Here is a 23,014-nt window from a genome sequence, read left to right as displayed (position 1 = left end):
AAGGCGCGGGTCAGATAAGTGTGCGGTAGTGACGGACTTTAGGGTTAGGGCTGGGTTAAGGATAGTGCATAGATAGTGGTGTATGCTAGGTTTAGTGTAGGTTTTGAAGGTGTTTGGTGTGATTGTGTTACGTGTGTGTTTTTTGGAACAGCAAATTTTTTCCCCTGGGGAAAAATTCACTGTTTTGAAGTGTCGATGTTATCTGAATTCGATCTTCCAAATTCAAACTTATGGTGTTCGACATTTTGGAAGTTCGATTTCGTGATATAGACCCACTTGAAGCAATGCGGTGCTTAGCAATGCCATCTGACATCTAAAAATAGAAACCAGATGTATATAACTGTTGTAGTTCTGCAGTGGTTAGCAATGTGCAAACTGGCGCAGCTTCTCTGCATAACACTAACAGTATCTTACTAGTATATGTGAAGATATAGTGCTTTGCCTCTACTATCCAAGTGGCTAGATAGGTTGAGGAATGACCTGCAGTGTCGTAGGTCCCAGGTTCAAGTCCTGAGCAGTCATTTCTTTTGCATTTATTGCTTTGAACGAGTCAGTTGACTGAAATATCAGTTTAATTTAAAATTAAGCTGCACAATGCTAAGCACTGCTTAAACATGGCCAATGGTCTACTTCATTTGCACATTGCTAAGCTATGCTTAAACATGGCTTATATGAGTTTGCGTGATGATCAACTTCATTTAAATGGCTTGTGTGTGTTTGAGAGATGCTAAGCGATGCGCTGCATTTTTGAAAGTTGCACTATGACCTGTAAGGGCGGGAATGCACCCTATATAATGGCCAATAGGCAGGAATCTGACACCATTATTTGGAGTTCTCACTTGGTTGTTGATATGCTTGGTGGTGTAGGTGAGGGAGCATGCTTTATGAAGCAGAGATGAGGTGTGCAGGAGTACAAAGTGTTTGTTGGACTTCTGGTCAGAAACCATGAACCCCAGCTGCTGCAGGGTGATTACTAGGGCTCAGAGTGTAAGTCTGAGGCCTAGTATCCTTTGGCTAGGGAACTTACCAGTGCTACTGGTAGCTCCCACACTGGTAAGCAGTGTCTTCACCACTATGATGACCTGAAGCATAGAAAGAGGGAAACGTTGGACACCTGGGTCCAAGAAGCTCAGGCTGGGCACACCCCACAGATATGTAAGTATGTTTCCCAGTGATTTATAAATATACAAATTGAATGTGTCATAACTGGTATGCATAATGCTTTGCTTCTCTTACAGCAGCTGCAGAAGAGAGGACCCGCAATGTTCAGTCTCATGCAGGGTGTCTGGCCAGGATGAGGTGTGAGTGTGGTAAGTAGGGAAAAATTAAAGCAATAACTTAATGCATAATGTACTGTCAAAATAAAAAAGTGCTTACAGAGTTTGCAGTCCTAACAGTCAGGTATAACATACTTGGGAAATGTAATATGTTTTGTAATGTGTCAGTGCCTACCTGAAATGGTAAACCAAGTTAAGCTAAGTAACCATGCATTATTGTGTAGTATAGCTTACAAACATCAGTTGTGATTGGGGTCTATTCAGATTAACAGTCACTGTTCTGCTGTGTCTGTTGTGTGAAATATGCTGTAGATTGCACTCAGGTAATGACAAAGGTAAATGGGTTATTACTTACAGGTCTGACACAGCTATCCACACTGTACATGCCAGACTTGAAGCAACAGTAATAAATATATTTGTTTAAAGGGTGATGGTGCTGTGATATGTACTTTTTCAAACAAAGAAGTGCTCACTATTCTTGTAGTCACTGCATGTGCATTCTAATCTAAAACCAGTCAACTGTACAAAGGAAATGAATAAAGACTGCTGAAAAAAACTGTCTGATAAATGTAGTACAATACCCACAGTAACGTTCAAGCCTGTGTTTTGGTCAGTTTGTGTCATATAATGCTGTATATTCCCCCCACTCGAAGAACAAGGTGTATGGGTAAGGTAGCTGACACTATGGCCAGATATTCATGTGTATAAATGAAAAACTTTAAGGTACATGATCAATAAAGTTTAAAACAGGATTATACATTAAGAAGTAATCTATTCAAATAACTGTGCAGTATGGCTGTAGCCACTGCATGTGTGTTCTAATTTGACACCAGTCAACTGTAAAAAGAAAATGAATAAAGACTGCAAAACAATTGTCTGATAAATGCAGTGCAATGCCCATAGTAAGGTTCAAGCCTATGTTTTGGCCATTTGTAGTCAAATAATGCTGTATATTCTTCCCACTCCAGGAACAAGGTATATGGCTAAGGTAGCGCATGTTCTGGGCAGGTACTCATGTTTATAAGTGCCAGATTTTCAAGAACATCATCAATAAAGTGTAAAGCAGGATTGTGCCTTGATAAACAATCTTTTCCAATAAGTGTGAACTATTCCTGTATGCACTGCCATGCCTTTTTGAATCTGACATCCGTCAACTGTTAAATTTAGTGCACATGTTCCCATGGCAGCCAACTAAGGAACCACTGGCTGTCTAGTCTAATTAGTGTACATGAACATACCTCTCAACTGTCAGGATTTTTCGGAATGTAATGACTGATGTCCCATATGTCTGGTCCATGATTAGCAAATAAATGACATTACTTAGAATGCGATTTATTGGCAAATCCATTTACACCATTTACAGAACACCTTGGTAGTATTATGGTTTGATATTAATATATTCTTTTAAACTAACTGTTATGTTGGCCTTATGGGTTATGTCATACTGGTCTGCTGTCAACATATTTACCATTATGTTATTTACTGTTGTGTTCCTCATAATATACCTTAATATGTATTTGGATTAATCAATATTATCTTCCATTATGTTAAAACTAACATTGGTTTGGTAATAACTTATCTTACCTTATGTTAATATCTAATTTACTGTGGCATGACAAGGTAGGCCGGTTCCAGGTGATCCAGATACCTTGCCTCTACTGGCCATGGCACCAAAGCCCAGCATATCTGAGCCTGGTATTGGCCCCCTTTGGCTGCCCCTGCACTACGTGCTGCATCGGGTAGTTCCACCTGATGGGCTGGTGCTAGGTCCCCCCCCCCAAGAGTGGAGGTGGAGTGGGTAATTTTGTCACCCGCCAAGAATTGCCAGGTATGGTGTGCAGGGTGCTTCACCAAACTGCTGGTGCATGCCTGTCCTGGATGGAGAACATGCTCGCCATCCTGGTGGGGGAGCCTTGTCCTGGACACCAGCCTCCACCACTGCCATCGCAGGGGCAGAGAAGGAGCAGTGCTGACAGTCTCATATGTGAAGACTTGAGTCGCACTGCTACCATGTGATGCTCATGGGACTGGAATTCCACAACATCCTCCCCATCCAAGGTGTACACCCCACTCTTGTGTCACACACCAAGCCTGTCTGCTGTCTTGTCTGTCTTGTCTGTCTGAAAAAGCTTCCTCACCTTCCCAACTTACCTCCCCCTCATACATCTGTGTCCCTTCCCCAACATTCCACTCTCACCTTAAAAAAAATGGGCACCTGTCCACCCCCCCAAAAAAAATCATTCCATACATAACTCTCCATTTCGCATACGTGTCCACTGGACACACTTAATTTAGTCCAATTGGCTTGACAATGCTGTTAGGTTGTTATCAACCCTCCCTGGGTGTAAAAGTCCAAATTCAGCTAAACAAATCTGCCACAGTGCACAGGATGAAGAAATGGATAGCTATGGTTATTTCCTACACCCATCCTGCACATCTCTACCTGCCTTTCACTATGTTTTTCCCCCAATTGCACCCCTTTTCACCACTATCCTATCTCCCCATTTTTCTTTTCTTTAAAGATTTTTGTGTGAAGCAGCATGGCGTGCCACATCGCTTAGCTAAGCTAAATAGCACTATACTGATATATGCTTTTAGAACAATATTAATCACATTCAAAAAGTGCATCTGCATCCTATTTCAAACCCAAGACCATCGCACCTGCAGAACAATGGATTATCCTGCCAAGCCACACAGCTGCTAATGAAAACAGGTGCTTTAAGCAAAACATGCTACTGCTGTAGTTCCCCTCATTGTGTGTTTACACAAATCAGCTAAGAGAATTACACAAAAACAGTACTGTAATTGTCACTCTTGTACACAAAAACATCACAATAAAGGCACACACATAAGCTTAGATGTAAGTGAGGTAACTGATAGTAGGTAACCCTACAATTATGTCAACAACATGTAAGAACATACTTGATAAAACATTAATGGAAAAGCGGATTTTAACTGGGATTATGGTATACAACTTCAGCACTCTAAAACCATACACACAATAATAGATGTAAGTGCAGTATTTAACAGCAGGTAACTGTGGAATGATAACTACAACATGTAAAAATTCACCTGATATAACAGTGACTCTATAGCTCAGTCTGTAAAATGCATTGAAAACACAATTATTTGGTACACAAGGTCCTGGGTTTAAGTACAGCTGCAGCTGCCAATGAAAATGCATGTATGTGGCCATCAGTATTATAAAGTATGATATGTATGTATTTCTGTTTCATCACCTACTTACCCACCCAAAGCAGTACAGCTGCAATGTCTGCTTCTATTTAATACAGGGCAAATTCCTACAGATAGGACAACTCTCACCTACTCCTAGTACAACACTGTAAAGTGCACAGAATATCAGTTAATGCAATAGCCTGAATTCCCAGAGGGTGTTGAAGTGTGCACTGAAATTGTGGCCCAGTAATATCACACTGCAGCCCACAATGTTTTGCTGGTAATATCACAGACAACCACAGCTGCACAAATAACATACATATATTGAGGTTGAGCTAGACGCAAGGGTTGCCAGCACAAACTCAACAGGGGACTACCATGACATAACACATGACTTGGCAGTTGTCCACCTGTGCGACATCATGGTTAGTGTATACCTACCTGTTTTCTAGGACACACCAAGCATTTTGCCTTGTATTGTCTTACTAATATTGTCAGCTGACAGACTTACTTGACACACATACCTTACTTCCCAGTGGGGTGGGTACTCTCAATCTGGCCCTGCCTAGACAACAAGGCTGCCACATGTCCCACACTTAGTCTTAAAGCTTGCTGTCCTGCAAAGTGTTCACCCTTTCTGCCTATGTCTATTGCCTGCAGCATCACCTTCAGCTTCAGCCTGTAGCACACACATTTGTATGTAAATAGTAGCTGCTACAAACATTCTCTCTGCCATGACATAGTATCTGTCCCACACTATTTTCCAACCCAACATATGAGAAAGGGGTTGCAATCTACATTGAGACCTTATATCTTGTTAAGTGGTTGCATGTGATTGGCTGATTATACGGCAAATCAGGTGTGTTGACTGCAACTAGCATTTCAGAAGCACAGATTGGTTCTGATGCAACAGCTAGCTAGGGGAAACACTGTGTATGAGAGTTTATCTGCATGATCAACTTGTTGGCACAACATTTATGTATTTCTGTACTATTCAACAGAGGAGTATTGTACTCCATCAGGTATGTAACCTTTTTTTTCCAACATGATGCATATGCGTCCATGTACTTAGGGGAATTGGGATTACAGCAGTAAGCCTTGCTTGGAACTGTACTGATGATGTCATTGATCTGCAGATGTGTTACACCTACAGAGGAACTAGAGTACAGCACGGTGAGAATGCTCTTTGTTAATTAAGTATACCACTCTCCTGGAAATCTCCTGCTGATAGTGGTGGTATTACTACACTGCTATTTGTGTGACACTGCTGGATTTAAATATTATAAGGTGGGTTTACACATATAGGCCACAACTTAATGGACTGGTGTGTTGGTTGTGTGACCATACAACAGTATCTGTCATGGCACAAGCAGAAATAGATGACTACTGCTACTATCCTACTCGCATCCACAACCTTACTATGTTTGCATGGTGTTGAATATGAGATGTGTAACCAAGCAGTGCCTACTGGTAGCCATCTGTTATTGCTATATCTCTACATACTATACTCCCATGTATGTGATCCTGACTTATGTTCCCATTTTGTTGTCTTTCAGGAAATATGCATTCCCAACATTACGGCCCTTTTACAGAAGCAGAAAAAGATACTATCCTGGAAGCCCTGCATCAAATACAACAACTCCTGCTGTCCAGGGGGAGGACAAACAGGGAAGAGCAGGCAGCACTGTGGGTCGACCTGGCTTGCAGTGTAAATGCAATTGGTCAAAAGAGCAAAACATATGAGCAGGTGCAACACTGTGCAAGTGACATGATAAACGCCACCCACAGAAGAGCATCAGATGTGGCCAGGGATCGTGATGTCACTGGTGGAGGGCATGCAGCAGAACAACCATTGTCAGCCACTGAGGAATTCATGGCAAACCTAGGAACACAGGACAGCTCCCATGCATTCATCACATTGTATGTCGTGGATATGGGTGCCACTGTTTCCACACAAGAGTAGCATCCAGGAAATGCTTACTTAGATCAGCATTGCAGTACTGTAGCATTCAGTGTCTCAGGGTGTACATAGTTTTAAGTGTCTGGCAGGTATTTTTATGTGGGGGGAAGGAGGCTTGTTGCAGTGTGAATCTCATGCTTACACTGTGACCAACAGACCAATTAACATAGTATGTACTGTAAATGTGAGTTATTTGGAAATAGTAGCCTGTCATAGTGCAACATGGGTTGCTGTTTACATTACTTTTCCCTCAAATTTTTACAGAACTGTCAGGAATCAGACATGGATGTGCTCGTGCTCCTGGTAAGCATAACACTGTTGTGTTACAAATGTAGATTTAGTGCATAATATTCACTACAGTGTCATCCCATGCCTGTTGGCTAGATTGATGTACTGTCTGCATGATTGCCAACCTCACAGATTTGTACCAATGGAACATGGTTTGCCATTTTACCTATACCTTGTAGTTGTGACCACACTGATAGATTTGCAGTATTTGGAAGACAGTACAGATTGCCTTATGTGTCAACTGTGCAGAGTTTTGACAAATGTCAACAGTGTACATCACTGTTGCTCATGAGATTCTTAATTAAGGAGCTTATTCTTTACAAGTAACTGCAAAAGTTTGTTAGAAAATAATGTCCTCGGGTCCTGGCATATTAGGTTGGGGGTTAAACAAGTCTGTAATACTGACAGCATTGTATACAATTTAACATATCTTGCAAGATAGTACAGTAGACTATAAAAGTGCACGTAATAATGTACTGCTTTTTCCTTTTTATCACAGGTGACCAGGGGGGGGTTGGTCTCTGTTCCCCTCACATCCTGATGTCAGTGTCTCTTCAGACTCTGATGATGATGGTGGGCAAAGTGAGGCACAGGAGGGGTTTGCAGGGCTAAATCTATCACAGAGGTTGACATCTCTCTTCTTCCCTCATTATCACCATACAAAATCAGTATGGACAGTCAGAAGGTGGAAACATTGAACAGGAAAATGTGGCTACTATGGCTGCAGTGAGTGTTGTTACTGGCCATGACAAAAGACATGGTGAGGTTCCACACAGGTGGATTGATAGGGGTTCTCGTAGGAGGCCTGCTGTCATCCCAACACCTGTTGCAGGTATGTTATCATGTATCATACGGCGAATGTTTTGGCACCATCATTGTAGTACAAACATGTTCCCAAAGGACCTCCAGATGAATGCTCAGGGTTCTGGATGCAGCACAGTCTGACATCCGTGACTGCCTCCACCGTGTTGCTGACACCCTGAATCGCTTGACTGATGCAGTGGAAAAACAGTGGTCTGAGAGAGATTGCAGAATATCTCTCTTGGAACTGTCATTGTCTTTGATGGAATGTCTGGTTGGAGTTGACTTGTCAGACTCATGGATGTAGGTCAGCAGCTACATTTGGTGAGAGTCCATGTGGCCATGCTCAATCGCACTCTAATAGTGGCAGTACATCCAGCATCCCAGAGGCGAGTGTGTTGTTCACACCAAGATGTGGCAGGCCATGGGGTCATGGTCCTGGATATTCCCGTGGGGGGGGGGTCACATTTCCAGCAGACAGCAGTCACCCTCAGGTAGTAGTGCCGCTTCTGACCTTGGGCATGGAGGTGCCAGTGCAACTCCTGACAGAGCCAGTTCCCACATTTGGGAAAAGAGACGGTCAACTGTCAGCTCTACCATGCATGTTTCAAAGCTGTCCAAAATACAGTCACGTAGGGCTATCACTGAACTTGACTGCGTTCATGCAGACATGCACACACCACCATCACAATCAGGTAACCTGCAGATGCACACAGCAAATACCATGGACCATCTTGCCCACTTCTACTTCCTTTCCTGACTCACACACACTTGCCAACCTACTGGGTCAGCCTAGGCCTCCTGCACCACCACACAACACCCTGTGCAAGTGATGATACCTGTGCCATATCCTTGTCATCTTTGTCATTGATGCAGGGACTTGAAGGTATGTGTCTGATGCACAGGGTGACAACCTAAATTACTATGCATTTCTTTAAGCTACTGTTGCTTTTCACATGCCACTTGGACCGATCACTGATAGATATTGTCTGCTGCCAGATGTAATGAGTAAACCACTTATGTTGTATACATTAAGTTGGATGATGCTGTGATGGCTGTATACTTGCACAATGAACAGTGTCTCATAGAAATGTTTGTTTCAGGTGCAGAATTGCTTGTGAAACACCTATGGAAAACTGCTGCAAAAACCCATATATGTCAAAGCACAGGAAGGAATGTCAGCATAGAAGCAGAATGTCTTCACAAAGGTAAACCAGTATAGGTGCATGGCACCATAGGCTCATATGTGTATCACAGGCAAACCGAGACAATGGCTTCATGCAGCCTAGTCATACATCCATAATGTCTGACACAGTGTGGTACCTTTGATAAGTGTAAGCAAGGTCTGGGAGATGACACATCTACAAGCTGTGGATTAGGAGATGCACCATCTACAATTTCCCTGTGTTCATGACAGACATTGTCCTAAACCAGTTATGATTGCCTTGTTCCGCATCCCATTGTGTAACTTGCACAGATGTGTGTTACAGCAGGAGTGTGCATCACATGGATGGGGAAACTGTTACATACCTGTCTCTCCAGCATGTCCTATTTATGCCACAGTCAAGGTGCAGCTGTGTAGAACAGGTACTTCTCGTGCTAGTCCTTTCTTGGATGTGCAGGTGGTACAAGGTGGGATCTGACACCTCCCTGTATGGCAGACATACACCTTCCCCCCAAAGCATTTAGGAGACAGAATACATAGTTATGGCCTTAACACAGTCTGCATTGGACATGTTATGTACACTGTGTATTGGGTTACTCTGGGACCTCTCTGGCTGTCACAGATGTCAGATATGCCTGTGTAATTACATACCAAAGGTGGCATTGCACTCAATGATAGGTGTGATGAGTGTCACATGCAGTGTAACAATAACATTCTGTGGTTTACATACCACACCTTTCTCTATAGGTTGTGCAATAGTGCATAAAGCCCCACATCATACTGACCAGTGAAAGTGAAATGCTAGGTAACTCTCTGTGTCCATAAATCCCTGACTAATAGGTCAACTGTTGGAGGTTTGCAGACAATACAATATTTTCCAAGGGGTGGATGAGTGACAAAAATATAGTATTGTGCATTCCATGGCATGTATTGTTTGTCAATGACTCTGACAACAACTATGTGTATCATCCCATCATGGGTAACTGTTGGTTCTATGTGGGAAACACTGACAGTTCCTTATCTGCAATCATCTGCAACTGTAATCAGTCTGAGGTCAATTACAGCACCCCTGAAAGCAGAGAAGGGGTGTCTAGGAGGGGTAGTCTCAGAAATTATGTGTGTGTGTGTGTGTGTGTGTGTGTGTGTGTGTGTGTGTGTGTGTGTGTGTGTGTGTGTGTGTAGACCACTGGTGACTGGCCTCATTGTAGCACTGGCCTACGCAATCCTATCTTCCCAGATAATGACTGTCAGACACTTGGCTATCCAACAACTGACATACAAGTTTGTAAATAACCTCTACAGTGTGTTCACAATGCCTGATGGCCTAATCTTGTTAAATGAATTCTCAGGCCATGATAGGTGGAGTGAGTCATTTACCCCTCATCCGTTGCATATTGTAGCAATCAATTAGGTCCATTGCTTAGGTTAGGCATGATCTGACCATGAAAAAAATAAACTGGGTTTGGGCCAGTGTCTGCAGGTGTACTACATTGTTACTGATCATTTCCATAATAAGTCCTTTCATGACTGTAAATGTGACACTAGTGAGACATCTAGGGACACCGCTGTCACTACATGCTACTTGCCCTGTGTACAACTACATATTAACTTTAATTCCATCATGGTTTCCAAGAAGGTAGTCAGCCAACATATTTGTGTCTGCACAGACCACAGGCAAGCAGTGTGTGTGTGTGTGTGTGTGTGTGTGTGTGTGTGTGTGTGTGTGTGTGTGTGTGCGCGTATGTGTGTGTGTGTGTGTGTGTGTGTGGGGGGGGGGAAATCATACATACATCCTGGGAAAGGTTAGGAGGGAGTGTTTACACAGTTATCCAGCAGTTGCACACCACTCAAGCAGTGTGTATTGCAATGACACAATCACCTTGTGAGGAATTCTAACGAGAGGGAAGTCCCCTGAATTTGCTGGTGCCTGGCTACTACAACTGCTGGTCTCAGCACAACCACTCCCTCCTGGGATACCATGTTCCTACAGTTTGTCTCTCACCAAAAGCAAAATATTAGTACCAGGCTCCACATGAGGAGCAGGCCACAGCCTGTTTGTTCATCCACATAGTTGTCCCACGTCATGGAAGGCTCTATAGGCTTGACATACCCGTTTCCAGGTAGATGCTTTGAGTAGCAATCAGAGCACTCATTACAGTGTGGTATGTATTATGCCTACTATTCCAGGGTTTATATGATATCAGTAGGATAATGAGTGGATGGTGAGTTGAAGCACAGCTGCAGTGTCACAATATGTTGTACAATGTCCAGTGAGATATCCGTGCATGATTGCTAGAGCAAGCACCACAGTGGTGGTGATCCTTGTTAGGTCACAATTTCACAGCAATTCATGCAGCCTGACCTTATGGTGCATGTCTGCATGCCATGGATCTGAGGCCTACTACAGATTAGTGACCATATATGGATAAATTGTGTGTACTCACACATGTCTTATGCATGTACATTTCTGTAACTGGAACTTGTCTGTGTTCCCACATCATGTCACACAACATTCAGTGTGCTGTCTATTTGCTTGACAGGCAGTGTACACTAGCAAGGCCAGAGTAATGACCACAAAGTTGATCAAGTTCTCTCTGCATGCATGAACATCCACTTCTTCACCGCAAGGAGTCCTTACAGACAGTATGTTTGAGACTGTCAACCCCAAGGGTGTAGGAGCATGAACCTATCTTTGCACATTGTACATTGTCACATTTACAGGTATGCTGTTGCGACCATGCCTAATCATGAGAGTATGGGTGATGCAAGGGCCACATGCCTGGCAAAGCATTGTACCCACTCAACCATGTGATGTCACACTGTCAGATGCTGCATTACCTTAGGTGAATTTTATAAAGGTGATAGCATGTTACATTGCAGCATCTGTCAGGCCACTACCTAATGAAGGCCTGCTGTGACGTACACACAAGCAAGAATCTATTGCCAATGGCAGTATCAGTGACCACTGTGGAGATGTGGACAGTGTCCCAAACGCTATACTGCTATACCACACAAACAAAATGTGTAACAGATGTGACTATATAACAAACCTTGATTCCATGTCTCCCCACACACCAGTCATTGCATATGGCAATAACAACTTTGACAACATGTACAGCTCAGCACGTACTCCACCCACACCCACATCACAGATAGCTGCATGTGTGGAGCTCCTTACTATACACATACACAGAGGACAGACACTTTAGAAACCCACATCCAAGCTCAGTGCACATACACATACCTCTGCAGAACACAGTACACATAATAGCACATGCACCACTGTCTCACTGGTCAAACACCTGAGGCAAAAACACAAACTCAACCATATTATTCCCAGGTGATTACATCATGTGACATACTGATGTCCCTGTCACTAGGCTACATATGGGAAAGCTCACAGTTAGCTGTCTGTGAGGTGCCAGGATATGCCATAACACGCATGCATGCAGGTCTGTCAGCAACAGGTGATGTTATGACAATATCATGTCACCTGTTGGTGTGTACAACTTGAGACATACTGCAATGGACTGTATGCAGACACATGAATGAGCTTACAGACTCTGTTTCCAATGGGTATGCTCCTACCTTTCAGCTGCATTACACCTTCACCTAGGATGACAGCTCAATACACATGGAAAATGATTGACGTCAATAATTGGCATATTATGTGGTGTCATTTTAAGGGGACCCAGTAAATGTCTGCCTGTGATAACTTGCTCAAGAGACCTTGACTTTTTGCCACATATTGTGTTCATCTGTCACCCCTGGCAGTTTGTGTAGTGGAAAAGGCTGCTGATATCACCATAGTGCATCTTATAGGTGGTGTCTCATGGGGAAATGTTCCATATAGGAAACACCATCCTCAAACAACATCATAGTTATACGGATACGCACTAGAAATGCCATCACTAAACTCCACTCACTTTTGTGAAGTCACACACACCTGGTTCAGGGCTATGGACAGCACTACAGCCATTCCAGGTTAAATGTTCTTCCACATATTGAGAACCCACAGTAAAAATGTGCCAGTTAATGCACGTGGTGTATCCATAGTCATTGCAGATATAGACACATCCAGATTGGCTAAATAATGTGATTCTCTGGAGACAATGTAGGTGCTATTCAGTGCTGGTAGGCCACCTAATGAGCTATTGCCAGCTATGGGGCAACTCCATGACTCACAACACCTGTTGTTTGTACTTGAATCTACATGTGTCCATCTAGCTACATCACAAAACCATGGCATGGGGTGAATTTCACTAAACACCAACTGTGTTGGTAACTCATGCTCAAACTCACTTGGGTAAAGGTTATTCCATGCCCTTAAATACAATGCCCTGAACCAGTGGAGTCAAATCCGTACAAGGGAAGCCAATGTACTGCATCAGGTGCTTACTAATATGGGTGACCACTGTAGCACCTGCACTGTGAAGTCCTCCATGATAAGACCTGACCACAACTCAATGTTGTTACATGTAAGACTCTCACCTGAACCACTCCATTCACCAAACACAGGTGTAAACTTCAACAAAGCAAAGGATAACCTCCTATAGAATGGTATAACTGGAGTGAATGTACCATCAACTTCAGATGGGGCAGGCAAGTATGGTGGCCTCTACAGCAATGTTTTATGCATTGACCTGTACAACTGTATAGACTCAGCTGTAGCTGACAGGAGGACAAGAAGCACTTCATGGCACAGCAAACTGAGAGCAGTCATAAAATCCCCCAGTTATGTCACTCTCCTACAAGAGGGTCTTCATGAGCATATGCTTGTTCACATACTCATGGTTATAACTCCATACAAATGTGTACATAGTATAATTTCCACTGGTAATAGCAATGTTCCTGGCAAGTAGCACATTATTAGCAACACCTGATGTACAGACACAGGGGTGATAGACCTGGGCATACAGGCCTGGCCACACAGGTTTACACCTACTTTAACATAGCTCACCATGTCTCTACAGGGGTAAGAAGGACAGTATATTGTGCTTATGTTATTAGTGAGGGCACTGTTACCCGATAATGTAGCTATAACCTCTGTGTAGTCTCCCCTCATCATGGCATTAGTTCACTGCAATAGCCATCTTTTCATGTACCTTTGCAAACACCATTGGCAATTGCACGCAATGGAAAGTTTCCTGACATGGGAACTTTAAGTCTTCAGTATCTATCCTACAGTGATCGTGTGCAATAACTGTCATTGCAGCTTGTGTCATACAGACAACTCATAAGTGATCTTTGCCTTGCATACAGGACAATGTCTGACCCTGCTCTATTGCAAATGCTGCATATCTGTAAATGGAATGGTACATGTATTACCTGGTGTAAGGACATTACCTGGTATGTGACATTAATAATACATGCTGCTGGAGGAGATCAGTGTACCACACTTTCACAAACCATTGAAACAAACACCCACCTAATGGCAAACAGTGCACCTCATTGGCACTCCTCAGATGCCATCTGTATGATTGCCTGGATGAGTGTCATGTCACCACAGGGCTTCTACATTTGTCCCTTGTGGACAGGGGCAATACATGTTGATCAAGTAAATAAGGTTAAGAATGTGACTAGGATTTTATGGGGCCTAGGCCCATTAGACTACTAATGTACAATGATCCTATGATCCCATACCCTAATGTAAAATGCTCTAACATTTGCACAAACACCTGGCTACAGTAAGAATAGTACCACTATCAATTCTTATGTTCAGGACACTGTACAGCATACACAGTGCAAGTTGGCTGTAATCAGATTAGAACCCCTAGCTATGTAGTGGTACACATTAGAGATCACAGTACTTAATGCACATGCCAAACCCAAGTGTACTATTAACATCTATTTAGGTAATGCAAAAACAAAATAGCCAGCACCAAGGTGTGAAAAAGTATATAACTTTTAATATAAAGTTATCACAAACAGACCGGTTTCGGTATTAATTTCAAGCCTTCCTCAGTGTAACCATAGAAGTAGCAAGACATTCCTTATATACACACACCTATAAAGAAACAGGAAAATCATTGGCTGTTCACAACAATTCATTTAATCCTGGAGGAATTAAACCCCTCAACTTAATTATCCATCTTTTTTCTTTATTGTTCAAAATGTTGTGCCAGCCACTCTTGTTTGTTCTATTTCCCTTAATAATATCAATGACCGTAAAAGTAAAAGTAGCAGAGGGATGTTTGAGAACATGCTTATATAATGCATTTGTCTGCTTTTTAAGTTTGATGTCACTCATGTGTTTACTAATCCTAAATTTAATGGGCCTGGATGTTTGGCCCACATAAAAGGCTGAGCATGTACAGGTGGCAAGGTATATAACCCAATCCGATGAACAATTGGCAAAGAATTTTATATCATATACTTGACCGGTATTGTGACTGCTAAAAGTTTTTGTTTGGTTAAGTCTATTACAATGAACACAGTGACCACACCTGAAACATCCCTGCAGTGTATCCCCCGAAAGTGTAGATTGTTGAAATGGAACAGCTACCTGGGTACCCACCTTATAATAATTAAAGTGGGAAGCCAGGGTCCAACCTCTCCTAAAGCCAAATCGGCAATGTTCATCAACCAAAGTCCTGATTTTCTCATCGGCCAACAAGATGTTCCAATTTTCCTGTACCACCTCACAAAAAATACTGGTGTTGCGTCCATATGTAGTGATCATTCTGATAGGGGCTGACTCATTTGTGGATTTGTGTTGACATTGTAACAATTCCTGTCTGGCCATATCACTAACCTCCCTGCAAGCCATAGTGATTACCCCAGGTTTATATCCATGTTCCTTGAATCTCTTGACCATATCAGCTTTATAATAATGATGTTTGTCACTACCAGAACAAATGCGCTTCACTCTCATGAATTGAGATTTTGGTATATTACGAATGACAAGTGGTGGGTGATGACTGGTCGCATGTAAAAGTGAGTTATATTCAGGGAATTTACAAAACACCTGTGTGTCCAAAGTATCATCCACATTCTTGGTAACTAGGACATCTAAAAATGTAATGTGGTTAAGATCTTGTGTACAGGTGAACTCAATACCCCATTTGTTCCCATTGAGGTAATCAACAAATTCCCATAAATACTCCAAATCAGCCTTCCATATAAGCCAACAGTCATCCAAATATCAACACCAGATGTCCATTTCTGGCAAATGCAGATTGTGTAGGGGATTATATATGAAGTGTTCTTCTATATAAGCCATAAATAAATTGGCATAAATGGGGGCAAAGGATGCCCCCATCGCCGTCCCCTTAGTTTGCAGAAGGCATTTGTCCTGGTAGTAAAAAACATTTTTGGTCAAGACATGTTCCGTCATGAGTATTAACAAAGTATTGAATCCTGGGGGATATAATTCGGCAACTCCCAACCAATACTCAATGGCCAAAAGGCCAGCCCAATGAGGAATATTGGTATGTAGGGAGGCCACATCCAATGTACAAAGGAATCAATGTGCTTCAACCTGGGCATCAGATAGTATTTGTAAAAATTCAGTGGTATCACGTATTCTAGATCTCACTATGGGCAGCAAAGGTTTCAGATAATGAGTCATAAAACAGCCAGTGGTTCAGTCAGCGATCCCCTACCAGAAACAATCGGTCTACCTGGATGGTTCGTTAAAGATTTGTGAATTTTTGGTAACAGATAAAAGTGTTGCCTTTTGGGATCCTTTATCATAAGATGTTTTGCAGTGTTGTTGGATATAACCCCTTCATCCACAGCATTTTGAATGAAATCAGCTATCTGATGTTTAAATGTATTAGTGGGGTCCAATTGCATAGACATATAATATAAATGGTTGTTGAGTTGTCGTAAAGCCTCATTATTATATGTATCAAAATCCATGACCACAGTGGCTCCCCCCTTATCTGCAGTAACAATGACTATGTTGGTATTAGACTTTAGTTCCATCAGTGCCCTTTGCTGAAACTTTAAGAGGTTATGAGGTTTGTTCTGCATTTCACCATGATAAGTATGCAGATCTTTGAGAGCATTATGCAAGAATAGTTGTACCACCGGATGCATGGGTGGCATAACATTTGATCTTTGAAAATGAAATGCCTGTTCAACAGAACAAGAATCGTTATTTTTATCAAAAAATAATTTTAAATTCAATGTTCTAACAAAAGAATAAAAATCTGACACAAAATCATTTTCAGCAACAAAGAAAGCCGGCACAAAGTTTAGGCCTTTATTAAGAAGGTCAGTTTGTACAAGGGTAAGAGCATGAGATGAAATATTGCGTACATTAGTATGTTCTACTTATTGCTCAAGATTTGGAGTAAAGTCTCCATCTTTGTTACGTTTCTTGTGTTTACGTCCCACCCTCCTCCTGTGACTGTTTTTCCTAAAGGGAAATCCATGCTGGTATTAGCCCATTTTGGTGTAGGTGAGGTTATACCTACTGCTAATTCAGAGACTGTGTAGGAAGAGGACTCATCCCCTGAAGTGCCTGTAGAGGAAAAATTGGTTTTCTTTAATATTGACCTTGGGCATTTTTTTTATTTGGTTTGGGGCCAGTCTTAGAGAATTTCACACTTTTAGATGGACCAAATGCTCTACCTTTGTCATAATCCATAAGGTCTCTATTGAATTTGTGTATTGTTCCAAACCCAAAAGTTCCTGGACTAACTGTTGTAAATGAATAGAGTAATTTTTGTGACCCTCAAATACTTTAGATTGTTCACACAACTTAGTAACCTCCAGTATCCCCCCATCTATACACGGGTCATAATATGAGTCTAGAGCCTGTACAAACCCCATAGAAGCTTGTTGTTGTATAATTTCCCATGCTGTCTGTAATTCTTCATCAGTATTGTTGACCAGGGGCTGAGTCCTAACCCGTAGTCCCAGAGGGATGATGTTTTTGGACATATAGGCTTTAAACAAACGTAAGTGCCAAACATTGGCTCTTACATTTTTCATACTCCTTGATAACTGGTTGAACAAATCCTGACAATCAGACTCACGAGGTGCATGTTCATTCTCCCCAGAGGCTGGGGTGGAACCCCCCACTCCAAAGATACTAAGATCATCTCTATCTGAGGATATACCCCTGAGTAGTTGATTAAGGTCCATCTCAAAAAGAAAGAGCTGGTTATAATTATCAAATAAAACAAAAACAAATGGAAGCAAAATAAAGGGTACTCAAACCCTCCTTGCTTCCATACAAATAGTACTCTCCCAAATTCAGTTATAGGATTTGACCAGAGTGAAGTACAATAATAGCCCCCACCAACTGTTCACATAAGATGGTGCTACGTTACTCCAAAGAGTTCAGCCAATAAAGCAAAGTTAGTGGCCCCTGCCAAAATCATAATGCTCAATGCAGAAAAATATTTTTTATATATGAATCCATAAGCTAGAATAGCTATCTGATAGACTCATATTGTGATAAATAAATCACTTATAAAAATGGAGTACACTAAAAGCCCCCACCGAATCCAATAATCATATAAGATGGTGCTACATAACTCTTAAGAAGCCAACCAAGAAAACTGAGCAATACTAGCTTTCACACCCTATAACCCAAATTCAGGGTGATGGTGCTACATCCAAGAAAAATTCAACAATCCATGGACCTGTAATCACTTAGTATGTTGTAACAATAGTACATCCCTTATGATGTAATAATAGAATCAAATAGGCAAAAAAGATGAGAGGACCTATATAACAAACTGCCCAAGAGGTATAATCCCTTGGATATCCAAAATATAAACTCCAAAATGGAGAGTTGAAATATAATGCACCTCAAGAGAAACAATATAATAGAAATTGGAAAACCAGTATATCATTATACATGTCAAACGTCAGCACTAACCGGGACCTGGAAAGGTAAAAAATGTATCACCATTCTTATAACCCATTGACACATGAAGCAAAAATAGTATAAATATCTCCAAATATTGTCCCACCATCAAGTAATAATTTGTTAACCTGAAGAATAAATAATAGACCCACAGGTCAATCGGATACAACAACAAAGTTATCTAAACAAGGAAAGTATCCAAAAATTATTGAATAAACCTCAATAAATGTCCTAACTCTTATACATATAAATGTTTGGATCACTACTGTTTTGATATGACAGGATTCATACAAGGAGAAAACTAGATAAATATATAGAATATACAAAGAAACTGCCCAAGTTAACCACAATGGATGAATATTAACCAAACATTGATTGTAAGACAATATTATAATGCCTATGTGTTAAAAAGTTCCTATGCAGAACACAAAATGTATTTTAAATATCATATACATTCCCAACACAATGATGGAAAATTGAATTAGTCCCTGTAATAGATAAATGTTCCTGGTTGGAAACAGTACGAAAAAAAGTCCAAAAGGGATGTAAAGAAAACAAGCAGCACACAGTTTGATATTGAAACACACATAAAAATTCAAAAACTAAACCAAAAATATGATTGTCCGCTTGATGTATACTCCAAAAATCACTGTTTGCAAAAATGAGTACACAAAAAACTGAAACCCCAGCTTCAAATCCACTCGCTATGTAGATAATGCATAGAAAGTCCATTTCCCTGGCCTAGTATGTTGCATAACCATATCCAAGTTTAATACAAAGAAATAATGTAGAACGATGTCCAAGAACCCATCATATCTATTTAAGTAATGTTATGGTAGATTACATCAGCATGCCTTGTTCTGGTCATGACTTTGAAGGCACACTTCACCTGTGACAGCCAAAATACTGCAAAACCCCACCTCTTTCTAAGTCAGTCAGATGATCATATTTATTTTGCAGGGAGATGGAGATGCACACACACACACACACACACACACACACACACACACACACACACACACACACACACACACACACACACACACACACACACACATACACCATGTGGGCTGGTGTGAGATTAGAATCCCTAATTATCTAGTCTTACACACTATAGATCATATTTACAGCTATTATAGATCACAATATTTACAGCATGCACCATATCTTAAGTCTGACATGACTATGACAGCTGGTACTATTAAAGTACATGACATCAGCAGGCCTTGTGGAAGAGAGGGGCTTGGAGGCTGACAGCACCTGAAAGAGCTAAAAAGTGCAGGCCCATTGACATTTGGAAATCAATGTGGGATGCCCATTTGTTAAGCAGGGAGATGCACACATGCACACCAAGGGGGCTGGAGTGAGATTAGAACCCCTACCTATCTAGTCTTACACACTACAGCTTATAGCATAGTGGTTAGAGTCCCGACTTTGGATACAGGTGTTCAGGGTTCGAGTACCAAGCCAGGAACTTTATTGATAGCCTAGTACCTACCTATGAACCTATACCCAAGGGATCACTTCAATTGCTTTGCTGAACAGAGGCACAGGAAACTAATCTAAGGGGGCGGCAAAGGCCAACACATTCCGGCTAGGCTTAAAAATGCCTTCAGGCAGATAGTCTAGTACCTACCTATAAATCTATATGTGACTGCAGGTGAATACTAGTGGAGTGCATAAATTAGGCTTGTGTTAAACAGCATGTGTGGGTTGCAGGCTGACATTGCTTATCAACTATTCTCTGCATATAGTAACTTTGCAGTCAGAAAACTGTTTGTTATCCTAGCTATGTTTCTACAGTAGCCATTTTGTCCATATGTGGCTGTTTGCATTTGGATGGGCAAGCCTGTGGGGAAAACAATGTGCCCTGTCAATGTGTTCATACACAACATGATACAAAACACCACCTGTTCACCTGTTGGTTTATGTGTTGTGGCATCCAGCAGGCATAGGGGACTGTAAGGCAATGCATTATCTGTTGTTGAGCTCTTACATTTGGTCTTTTGAGCAAAATTATATGTGTCATACTGCAGCTTCAGTCTCCAGTATCAGGGTGCATAGAATGATACAGACATACACAGGCCTATAAACATATATCTGTAGATAACAGAGATGTAAATATACATGGAGGTATATATGTGTGTGTGTGTGTGTGTGTGTGTGTGTGTGTGTCTGTGTCTGTGTATCATTTATGTATATGTGTTATGTAGATGTATGGGGAGAGACAGAAATGTATGTCTCTATAATTATATATGTGTGTATAAAGATTTATATATGTATATAGGTATATATATATATATATATATATATATGTGTGTGTGTGTGTGTGTGTGTGTGTGTGTGTGTGTATCTATAGGGAGAGTGTGATACTGACAGACAGATATGTATAGATATCTCTATATATGATGAGTCATTCTGAGTGGGGAGCAACAGAATTGCACTCTGCTTAACTAAGTGTATGAGCAAGCCCAGTGGAGCTTTTGCTAGTTATAAACTGATTCCAGCCCACACCTACCTGTACTCCAATCCAAGATTTGTGTGTTACACAAAATGACATCTGTCCCTGTTTCTGTACTGCTGCATGTCAATGAACTTGCCCATGATTTTCTGTAGTTGAGTGATGTACCTAATATGTCACAAAGGTTAATAATATTACACCACACACATACTGACAGTCTGTAGCACAAACAGTAATAATGTCTGACATACAGAATAAATGGCTACATTTAGATTCGAACCATGAATGCCACCACACAAGCAAATCACCCTAGCCCTTTGAGCCACACAAGCTGTTTGACAGACAGGGATCATTCATCACATAATGGACTACATAAATACATATATTGTTATTCCTGTGCTAAGTAAGATGGAATGTATGATCAATTTCTATGTTACTGTTCTGAGACTGCCTGACATGTTGATATACAATTGATGAGTTTCTGTTACAGCAGTCACACGGAAACACTGCTGTTTTGGGGGAGGTGGAACATCACCACATGTTCTGCTGGGATACACAGTGGTCTTACTATCATGTCACCCCACTGTCTAACATCTCCCTTGATACATGTACCAGTAATCTGTTGCAGTAGGACTGCATGAGTATTCCTTGCACAAGGCTGAGTGAATACTCATGGAAACAAGATAGTGGAATGGGTATTTGTAGTCTCTTGTGGATGTAATTTCTGTCCAGGTAGCCCACTATGCTTACTTGCATGATGTACCAGATCCATATATACAATGCCATATCATAATAATCCTTATGAATACTGTGAAGGTTACGGACTTACCTTGCAAATGCAGCAGCTGACACAACAGTAATTTGGACTGACTCTGTCTGATGCAAGCAGTACACAGCAAATACATGAGTAGGTACAATATGTGTGGGTTGCCTGCCATAATTTTTAGTGCCTGTTTGTGAGTAGGAGTAAGGTGTCAGTCCATAGGTCCCTAGTTTGTCAGTGAATCTGCTATGCATTGCCTCTTAGCCAATGCCAGGATGTACTGAGCATACCTATTTCTGCCTACTGGGACATCAGCAGGGGATTCCTCCTTCCAGTCCTCCTGTGACTATGACTGTGGTGACCTAGGTATCGGTGGAGGGCTGTGTATCCTGTCCCTTTGCTGATCCTGCTGCAGCTATTTACATAGGATCATATTGTGTAGCAATAGCACATTCTGTGAATATATGTGCACATGTGGCTGTACAAGTACTCCACCAGATATATTAAGGCACTGGAACCCTGACTTCAGCAGACACACACTCTATGATGTTCCTAGTTTGTGCATGTGCCTCATTATGACATTCATTTGTGGGTGTGTATACATTTCTGATGGGTGCCATCATCCATGGTTCCAGGGAGTAGCCAGCATCCCCCAATAAATGGCCATGTGGGATGTGCCCCATAGCAAATATCTGGTACAGCTGTGATGTGTGCCAGATATGGGATTTATGATAACTGCCAGGGCTGCCAGTACACACATTCTGGATAATCCCCTGGGCATTGCACATGACCTGGCAGTTGATGGAGTGGTACCACTTGCAGTTAACATAGATTTTACTTTGCTCACCAGGTGGAGCATTGATGTGTACATGGGTTGCAATCTATGGCATCCAGTACCTCAGGGTAGTTTACTACATGGTAGAACTGCTGCATATCGCTGGCCTTCACCTCAGAGGAAAGGGAAAAAAATATGTGCTGAGAGGTGTGTGGTAGCATAGATCCAGGAACTTGCAGAGTATCCTGGATGCAGATGCCTGTGACACCCCCATCATGTCCCCAGCTGGTCTTTAAAAAGTACCTGTAGCAGGTATCCTACAGGCTAAACATACCTTTGTTTTCACTGGGATGGGTTCCCCTCTGTTGGCTCTGGCTCTGAAATGAGGGCGGCAGAGCTCAGTGAGGTTTTGTAATATGTCACTGTCCACCCTGTAACGCTCTACAATCTTCAGCTCATGTAGCTCCTTGAAGGTTACCCTGGACCTGAACACTATTCTCCTTCTCAGTCTAGGCCTACTG

The sequence above is a fragment of the Protopterus annectens genome, chromosome 8.part1, assembly GCF_019279795.1.
Source record: "Protopterus annectens isolate FY-2018-M chromosome 8.part1, PAN1.0, whole genome shotgun sequence".
NCBI classification, from domain to species: Eukaryota; Metazoa; Chordata; order Ceratodontiformes; family Protopteridae; genus Protopterus; species Protopterus annectens.
Note: the sequence above shows the minus strand (reverse complement) of the source record.